The sequence below is a fragment of the Ochotona princeps genome, chromosome 8 (genome assembly GCF_030435755.1).
Source record: "Ochotona princeps isolate mOchPri1 chromosome 8, mOchPri1.hap1, whole genome shotgun sequence".
In the NCBI taxonomy this organism is placed as follows: Eukaryota; Metazoa; Chordata; class Mammalia; order Lagomorpha; family Ochotonidae; genus Ochotona; species Ochotona princeps.
In genome coordinates, this window is record NC_080839.1 from 70245260 (window position 1) to 70255049 (window position 9790).

The 9790-nt window shown below is 44.4% G+C and overlaps 1 pseudogene; it reads right to left on the bottom strand.

Annotated features, from left to right (window-relative positions):
* Window positions 1–258: 258 nt before the first annotated feature.
* Window positions 259–7206, bottom strand: LOC101516824 (heat shock protein HSP 90-beta-like; annotated as a pseudogene).
* Window positions 7207–9790: the final 2584 nt, after the last annotated feature.

A 9790-nucleotide genomic window follows, 5' to 3' on the forward strand; every position in this document is an offset into this window, starting at 1 on the left:
GAATGCTGTGTGACATAAGATCACTATCTTCCCAAAGAAGGATGGTAAACCTCAGGCTATCCATCATCTAACTATAGAACATTATTTTTATTGTTGAAGTGTCAGGTGCTACTGAATATCTAAGCATTGGACAATTATTCTGTTATTATGTGTTATGTCATAATGCAGCAGGGTGAAGTCACAGCCTACTGGAGATGTTCTCTTTTTTGACATTCTTACAGAGGATTTCTTTTATAAACTTACAGAGGTTCTCAAACTTTGTCTTGCTCTCCATTTTATTATGTTTCTCCTCGTCCTCTCCTTGTCTACTGCCAACTCCAAGAACTCGAGGCACTTACACACTGTTTTTGAGAATGACTTTCAACTTGCTCTGCTGCAGCATTTCTCGGGAGATGTTCAAGGGCAGGTCCTTGGAGTTGACCATGCAGTAGATGAAGTTAAGATATTCTGGGATTATCTTGTCATAGTTGTCCATGATGAACACATGCCAGATGTACTGCCTGCTATTCTTCTTCTTCTTGTTCTCAGAGAGGTCAAAGGAAGCATGATGAGGGATGAAAAGTAACGCCCTGAATTCCAGCTGCCCTTCCACAGAGAAGTGCTTGACTGCCAAGTGATTTTCCTAATCACTGGTCAGACTGTTGTAGGACTTCCCATATTCTTCCAAGGTGATGTCATCAGGGTTTCTGGTCCAAATGGGCTTGGTCTTATTCAGCTCTTTTCAATCAATGTATTTCTCCTTGATCTTCTTGGTTTTCTTTTTCTTATCCTTGCTGCTATTCTCTTCTTTGTCAGAACCCACATCCTTGATTTTGGGCTTTCTCCCCTTTCTCTTCCTCTGCTTCATCATCACTGATTTCCTTTTTTTGTTCCTTCTCCAAGTAGAGAGTGATGGGATAACCAGTGAATTGTGAGTGCTTCTTCACCAACCCTTTGACCCGCCTCTTTTCCGAGTACTTGGTCTGGTCCTCTTGAGGATGCAAGAGTGCCTTGGCCAATGGGCTCACCATGGTCAGCACACATGAGCCTCCAGCAGAAAACTCCCAGGCATACTCATCATGATTGTGCTTCGTGATCGCAATCACCTTGTCAGCACTAGGTAGTTGAAATAAAAACCAACCCAAACTGCCCAATCTTAGAGATGTCTGCACCAGCCTGAAAAGCCTCCGAAGTTGCTTTGGTACCAGACTCGGCAATGGTTCCCAAGTTGCTAATGAGATCAGCCTTGGTCGTGCCAATGCCTGTGTCCACCAGAGTCAGAGTGCACTCCTGAGCATTAGGGATGATATCAATCTTCAGCGCTTTCCCACTGTCCAGCTTGGAAGAGTCTGTCAGGCTCTCATTGTGAATCTTGTTCAAAGTGACAGATATGTCGGAGACGAACTCCCACAGGAAGATCTCCTTGTTGGAGTAGAAGGTATTGCTGATGAGACGTAAGTTGGACAATTTCCGCCTGGAGGGCAAGGTTCTTCACCTCCTCCTCACCATGGTGCACTTCCTCAGGCGTCTTGAGGGGAAAGAGCTGCAAGTACTAGAGTTAATAGTAAACAATAAAACAGCATCTAGTAAATGTTGTGTTATGTGCTGCTTGCTGTGACATCCCAAAGTTTAATAATGTATCCAGAGTAATTCTGACTTGAGGATGCTAGAACACTGATGCAAGAAACCCATGTCTTTTAATAATATTCTTTTTGTTCACTCAGTAGAATATTTTAAGAACAGCAAATCTTATGATGTTCACTTGACTTTTACCAACTGTCTACAAAGCAAACAATCTGTCTAAAGAATTTGCTTTGTTGAATATGGGTGTGTCACATGCTAAATTATGTTCTTTGGGTTAGAAACACTTATGGCTGACCTGGGAAGTAAATTATAAATTTACAGCTTCAACGAATTATGGTTGAGTTGCTAAGGATGAGCTTACAATATTTCCTTGAAAAATGACATATTTATAAGATGGCGCTGCTTAGTAAAGACATGTAGACTTCCTGTGTGGTAGATTCTTCAGCACATACTCCATCATTCATACTCTGCACTCCTTATCTCCATGGTCAGGCGTGTCCTGTCCCCAGGCCTGTGATGTGAGAGCAGCGAAGAGAAAAACACTCCTCTTTGCCATTCCATCCCTTCTTGCAGTTACAGTCACACCTGCTCATGTTACCACTATATTAGTCAAGCTGCTGGAAAGACTTCCCAACTCAGAGCAAGGTAGTACATCCCTTGCTGATCTCAGGGACAGCTTCCTGGCTCCTTTCAATTGGATTGTTTTAATTCAATCTAATCGGGCAGTAAATATTTTATTCCAGCTTCAGGAAAGTGTAAATCAACTAAGTAGTTGGTAATCTCTGCATACAGTTAGTGGAGCTGGAGATGCAGTGGGCAGGCTATTTCACTTTTGCTGGGCAATCACCTAGGACTCTCAAAAGGAAAAGCTCAGTGAGATAATAATAGAAATGGTTTTCTCATCCCCGTAGTAACTACCGCTCTTTGAATACTTGGTATATGCTGGTGACTTTCATTATTGTTGTTATATTTGGCAAGGAAGGCATTGTTATCATGGTTTTACAAACAGGTTAAGTAAGATACAGAAAGATGGAGTGACATGTCTAAGATCTCCCATCTAGTAGTTGGCAAAGTCAGCACTGAAAGTGAGCTATGCTTGGTGCCAAAGTTTTGTTTTGTTATTGCCCTACCATCACTTCACTTTTACAAAATTGGCCTGGACATTTTTAACCTTTTCAGTTCTGTGACTGAAGACTCATTACTTGGCTTCATGTGGTTGGCTTGTTGATTTTTTTTTTTATCCCCCAAACACCAAGCATCATAGAATCAAACAGTATTTTTCAGTTTCCCCTAAAATTTCACAGAGACACAGAAGATAAGAGAATAATCACAATTGCACCGACATATCTTTAGGGCTAACATCAAACTTTATTCAGGTACTTACACAGCTGCAGAGACACTGAGACTGTATGGAAAAATACTTTGGGATATGGGTAGGGAAAGTGCAAGTGAGCTTATACCACAGCAAGAGGGAGGCTGTGTCCTTTGTCTACTGTCTGCCCTGTTGATTTGCAGTGGTCAGATCTCTAATACAACCCATGGTCCTGCTGCCTCACCTTGGCTGGCATATGATACAATCCGGGTGCAGACGGTTGGGATGTGGTGTGGGTGAGCAGGGGAGTAAGCATGGAGGAAGTGCATGAAGTACAATGGACTGTGAGGAATCAGCAAAAGTGAGTTAAACATTTTCCATGTGGGGAGAATCACAGATGACAGTAACAATAATAATCACAACTTATTGAATATACACATAAAATGAGTGCTTTCCAAAAACATGCTTAAGAGTTTGTATGACTCAGAGCATAAAAACTTACCAAGAGTGTTTTCAGTTTTATTTTAGTGGTTACAGGAATGGATTCAAGGTCAGGAATAATTGAGACTTTGAATCTCATTCTGATCCTTACTAACAATGTGACATTTATAAGTCATTTACTATTTTATGAACCATAGTTTTTGCTGAACTGTAAAATTAAAACTATAATACCTGGGGCTGGCATGGTGGCACAGTAAGATAACACTCTACCTGTGGTACTGGCATCTGTAAGGCTGGTTTATGTCCCAGCTGCTCTATTTCTCATCCAGCTCCATGCTTACAGCCTGAGAAAGCATCCAGGAATGGTTCAAGTCCTTGGGCCCCTGCACCCACATTAGAGACCTAGAAGAAGCTCATGGCTTCTGCTTTCCAGCTGGGTTACCTCCAGTAATTTTGCCGTTTTGGGAGTGGAGCAGCAGTTAGAAGTTCTCTCTTTGTCTCTCCTTATTCATCTTCCAAGTAAAAAACAACAAATATTTAAAAAGAAAGCCGTAGATGTACTGGGCAGGACTGAGCAAGCCTTAACCTACAAGTAAAACTAGAAACCAGGATGGAGCACAGGTAATGCCGAGCTAAGCTCTTGCACCTACTGGCCTGCATGAGTCAGTGACACTAAGCCACAGTGTCTAAGGCAGAGGCTGGTACAGGTGAGGGGCTGAGCCAAGCTGAGTCAGAGCAACCACTGGCACGCGCGTGATATATGGCTGGAAACAGACCGGTTGGGGTGCTAAGGACACCCTAACCAAGGTGCGCATGAGCTGGGATGGGGGCTGCATTCTGATCAGGAAACAGTTGTAGTCTCCCTTGGCACAAGAGTGGACTGGGATTTGACACACCAAGCCAGGCCAGACCAACACCGTCTGGTGTCCTGGAGGACCAGGGTAGATGTGGGACGGACTGGGCTAGGTCTCAACCTCTACTGAACCATGTATGGGTATGGACGAGCCATGGCTGGGTTGAACCATCCAACAGCAAGAACCAGCTTGGGTTGAAGGCCAGTAAGGAAAAGCTATTGTTCCTACTAGGACAGGAGGTGAACTGAGTAGGTCTGGCTCATGGACCCCCTGGTATGCGCAAAATCTGGCATTGGGAGGGGTTCTGATGGAGGAGCCTGGGCAACTCCTCTGGCAGGACACAGACCCTGCAGGTAAACACAAGACGCATGATAGGAAACAGCCCAGAATAGGCCATGGAAAGTTTCCTATTGGCATACATTTGGCATGGGTCGGGGGCAGACCAGGCTGAATCAGTTCACGTCATCCACTGGCAAATCCGAGCACCAGAACAGAGTATGGGTCGGGCCAGGTTCAGTCGCAACAAAAACCAGTTCAAAATACGGAATGCCAGGGTGAGGGTACCTGTACCGGACGTGACTGCAGCGTCCATCCAGCACATGTGAGAACCAGGAAGGGAGAGTGGCGGAGCCAGCAGGGGAATAAGGGGTGGTTCCCTTGCTGGACAGCTACTCCCATTGGAGAGCTTGAGCTGAGATGGGGGCAGACCAGACTAAGCAGGGCTACAACACCTGTGTGCCTCACGTGGACTTCATCAGGCAAAAGCCGGGCTGGGCTGATTATGCCTACTGTGCAAACAAAATTAGAGTGGGTGAGGGTTGTTTGGGCTTAGCCACAGCATCAGCTGGCAGAAGCTAGCAGTGGGGTCTAATTCTGTCAAGTCAAACCACAGAACCACCTGGAGAGTACATAATCCGGGAGTGGAAGAGGCCTGGGAGGGAAATAGTGGGCTCCTCCCTCTTGGGTTACCACTTCCACAGGAGGGCACGAAAACTAGGACAGGGGCTGGGGTGGCTAGATGGAGAGGCACCCAACAACATCCGTGAGGGCTGGAAAATTGAACTGGTTAGATGGAACTAAGCTTTAATACCCATCGACATGTATGAGAGCCAAATGGGATGTGGGACAGACTGGACTAGTCTGCTACACATACTGGCAAACCAGATTAGGGGGTGGGCCTGGTGGGGGTTATTGTGGGTCACTCTGACTGGATTGCAGCTCCCACTGGTTTATGTGAGGGTCGAGTATGTGTTGGGCAGAACCAGGCTGGACTGCAACACCCATTGGTTCCAGTGGAAGTCGGGGCTGAAAACAGAACCAATCCAGCAGTTGCAACCACCAGCTGATCGGAGCAATGGGCAGTGCTGGGCCCTGTACCTGCTAGTACATACAAGAATCTGGCCTGGGAACACCTCAGAGAAAGTTTCTTTAGGGATCTCCCCAATCGAACTGCTGGACTCAGAACCCTAACCATGAAAAGAGAGAAGACAGAAGTCAATCAACCACCTCAGCTATATGTTGGCAGCGAAGTACTGGACAAACGGAGACTCTAAGATGGAGTATGTCAATCGGTGGATTCTTCAACTACCTCATCATGCTTGGAGTGGCGAGATAGGCAGCGATTCATAACTGGTGAACTATCAAAACCATTTGAGCAAGTATCTCAGAGCATGCCCCACATCTGGGGCGTGGGGTGGGTGGGAGACTGGATAGGGCTTTTCCCTCAATATTCCCCTTTACCTCAGATATATGATGGAAACAATATGGAAATAATAGTCTTACCCACTTTCCTATAGCCCTTATACCTTTTGACCCTAATTAACTATGTAAATATTGTCAAAAATGTAATAAAAAATGAAAAAATCTTTAAAAAAAGAAATACATGCTATTTCATATAGATTTATGATAATACAATATTGCACACTGTATTGTGCTGCTCATAAAAATGCTGCCTTTTCTGTATTGAACTTAATTAAGAAAAATAATGTGAATAAATATGTGTCTGACTTGTTGTACTAAATGTAAAAAAAAAAAAAAAAGAAGCCGTAATATCTACTTTGGAGGCATGGAATGGGCATTGAATGACACACAGACTCAGACTATGCTGACACATGGCTGTCGCTCCAAACCGTGGCAACAAAAGTAGTATTTTGGGCTCTGCTCTTATGTTGCAGCTGTGGGCAGAAGAAGTAGATACAGAGATTTTTCATGGCTAACTGCAGCACAGGCTGTTTGGAAATTAGGTTCACTCCCTTCACTTTTTCAATTGCATGTCCGTGTTTTGCCTTGACCTCATTGGGCCAATAGATATACTTTCGAGAATGTTCTTAAAAATCTTAAAAGTAATCATTAAAAGAATCAAAAACAGATGTGTACCTATTAAAACTTGGGAAAATAAAAATAAATATCACAAAGGTAATGAAAAGAGAAATAAAGAAATACAAAATGTACTTCACTCATAAACTGACATAGAAAAGGCAATTGCAGGAGAATCATAAAAATTGTGATAAAAGAAAATGATCCTAACATCCTTGGTAAAGGACATCCTTTGTAGGAAAAAAGAACTACAAAGTAAATTTGTACTCATTGTTAGAAAGTTTAAAAGATTAGAGTAGAAAGATGGGGAAAGTTTTATCCTGAAGTCATGTAGGAGAATGGTGTGTAAAGTTCTGGCCTCCCAGAATGCCCATCTCACTTAACTCTGGGTTAAGTTGGAGCAAGAAAGCAATTCCCCTGCTGCGGACTGCAGGCTGACTCCCTGAAGGCCATCGCGGTTGCGTGAGAGGGCCATAGGAGCAATGTCTCTGGAGGGCTCCTGCTTTTTCTCACACTCCCGCTACTCCTGTCTGTTGCTCATTGATTTTTCCTGATGGCTGCTTTGGCTGATCAGTGGGTGCTCAGTGTCCATCACCAGAAGCTTGGAAGTAGATGTGAGTACGACACACTTACACAAAACATGACATCCTGCACGAGCATTTTTCCAGCAGCTCCCTTCATGCCCTGTCCTGATTCCTGGGCACTCCGAGCTTCCCGCATTGCCCTGCACACTGCAGCTTTTCATTCCAGCCACTGTTCCTGGAGAACTGCCCTTTGCAGATCTGATTTCCCAAGATTCTAACATAACACCATAAACAATTCTTCACTCCAAGTTGCTTTAGAAGATTCTGCTTCCTGATTAAACCTTGCGAAACACAGATAGGAATATCAACTTTAAAGGGTAACTTCAGTGAATGTATTGAATGCATGGATATGATCTTTAAAAAATAAATGCAGAGCCTGGCGCAATAGCGTAGTGGTCAAAGCCCTCGCCTTGCACGCGCCAGGATCCCATATGGGTGCCAGTTCTAATCCCAGTGGCTCCACTTTCCATCCAGCGCCTTACCTGTGGCCTGGGAAAGCAGTCGAGGACAGATGTGATCTGAAGCCAGGAGCCAGGAGTTTCTTCTGGATCTCCCACGTGAATGCAGAGTCCCAAGGCTTTGGATCATCTTCTACTGCTTTCCCAGGCCACAAGTAGGGAGCTGAATGTGAAGTGGAGCAGCCAGGATATGAACTGACGCCCATATGGGATCCCGACTTACACAGTGCAAGCACTTCAGCCTCTAGGCTAATGTGCCAGGCCATCACAATTTCTTTATCCAGTGATCAGTTGATGAACATCTAGGTTGATTTTGTATCTTGACTATTGTGAATTGAGCTGCTATAAATATGGGAAAACAGATAATTCTCTTATATGCTGATTTCAGTTCATCTGAATAAATTCTCATAAGCAACATGGTGGGGGTCATACAGTAGACCCATTTTCAGATTTCTAAGAATTTCTATACTGTCTTCCATAATTATTTTACTAGTTAAATTCCCACTGACAATATGTGAGGACCCCCTTTCCCCACATCTTCAGTAGAAGTTTTTTAAACTCGGTTTTGGATGATAGCCATTCTAATTGGGATAGGTGAAACCACATTTGGGCCTTTGGTTGTACTTCTCTGATGGCTGTACATCTCTGATGGCTGTACATCTCTGATGGCTGTACATCTCTGATGGTTGTACTTCTCTGATGGCTGTACTTCTCTGATGGCTGTACTTCTCTGATGGCTGTACATCTCTGATGGCTGTACATCTCTGATGGTTGTACTTCTCTGATGGTTGTACTTCTCTGATGGCTGTAATTCTCTGATGGCTGTACTTCTCTGATGGTTATAATCCAGAGCACCTTTTAATATAGGTGCTACCTGCACTTCACCTTGGAAAAATGTCTGTGCATATCCTTAACGCAGTTTTTAAAATTATTTTTATTTGTTAGACAGGTTTATAGAGAAAAAGAGACATAGAGTCAGAAAGAGAGAAATTTTCCATTCACTAGTTCACTCCTCAAATGGCTGTAACAACCATAGCTGAGCATTCTGAAGCCAGGAGCCAGGTGTCTCTGTGGATGCAGAGATCCAAAGACTTGGGCCATTGTTTGCCACTTTCCCAGGCAATAAACAGGAAGCTGTATTAGAAGCTGAGTATTTGGTTCTCAATCAGGCACCTATATAGGATGCTAGCACTATAGGCCAAGGTTTATACTATTAAATCATGTGCTGGTCCTAATACATTTCTTTATTATTATAATTATTATTATTATTACAAAGTCAGATGTACAGAGAGGAGGAGAGGCAGACAGGCAGATCTTCCATCCAATGATTCACTCCCCAAGCAGCCGCAAGTGCCAGAGCTGAGCTGATCTGAAGCCAGGAGCCAGGAACTTCTTCCGGATCTCCCACGTGGGGTGCAGGGTCCCAAATCTTTGGGTCGTCCTCGACTGCTTTCCCAGGCCACAAGCAGGGAGCTGGATGGGAAGTGGAGCTGCTGGGATTAGAACCGGCGCCCATATGGGATCCTGGTGCTTTCAAGGTAAGGACATTAGCTGCTAGGCCACCGTGCCAGGCACATCCCTAATACATTTCTTTCTCCTCCTCATTCTTCTTTGAAAACAGGTTCACTCCTATCCGCTACCACAGAGACACCCACCCAGGAAGCTGCTCATCAGAGCAAACCACGGGGACTATGTATTCCAGTGAGCCTTGGGAAGAACTCAAGCTAGCTTTTCAAAAGGACTTCTGATCTGTAGTCCCTCCCTCCATTTCCATGTTACACATACTGAAACAAACAGACAAAAAACTTCTAATCAAACCTTTAACCAACTTCTTTTGCAGGGATACCAGCCTCCTCTCAACTCCCACTGGTCCCCCAAGCACTGTGTGACTGACTGCTGCCTAGAGAGCGCTGCAGCCAAGTTCAGATCAAAGCAAGTATGCAGAATGACGTCCCTTTTCCTTTATATACGATAAAAGGGAGCAAAGTGAGGAGTGACTCCAACATCGGCCCTGAAGACCCCTGCCATTTTGGACTCAGTACCATTTTAAATATCTGCTTCCCCTGGAGTTGGCTTCATTAAGATTCACGTGTACTTTAGGTCCAATTTTTGTTATCCGCAGATCTGCTGTAACTTCGTAGCCCTATCCCCACTAATCTGCTTTAACCTCATGGCACTATACCTGGCAGTTCTCTCTCCCAACACCTGATGACCCCTCCTTCTGTTCCACGTCCACGCTGCACCTTCGAAGCCCTGTGGCCC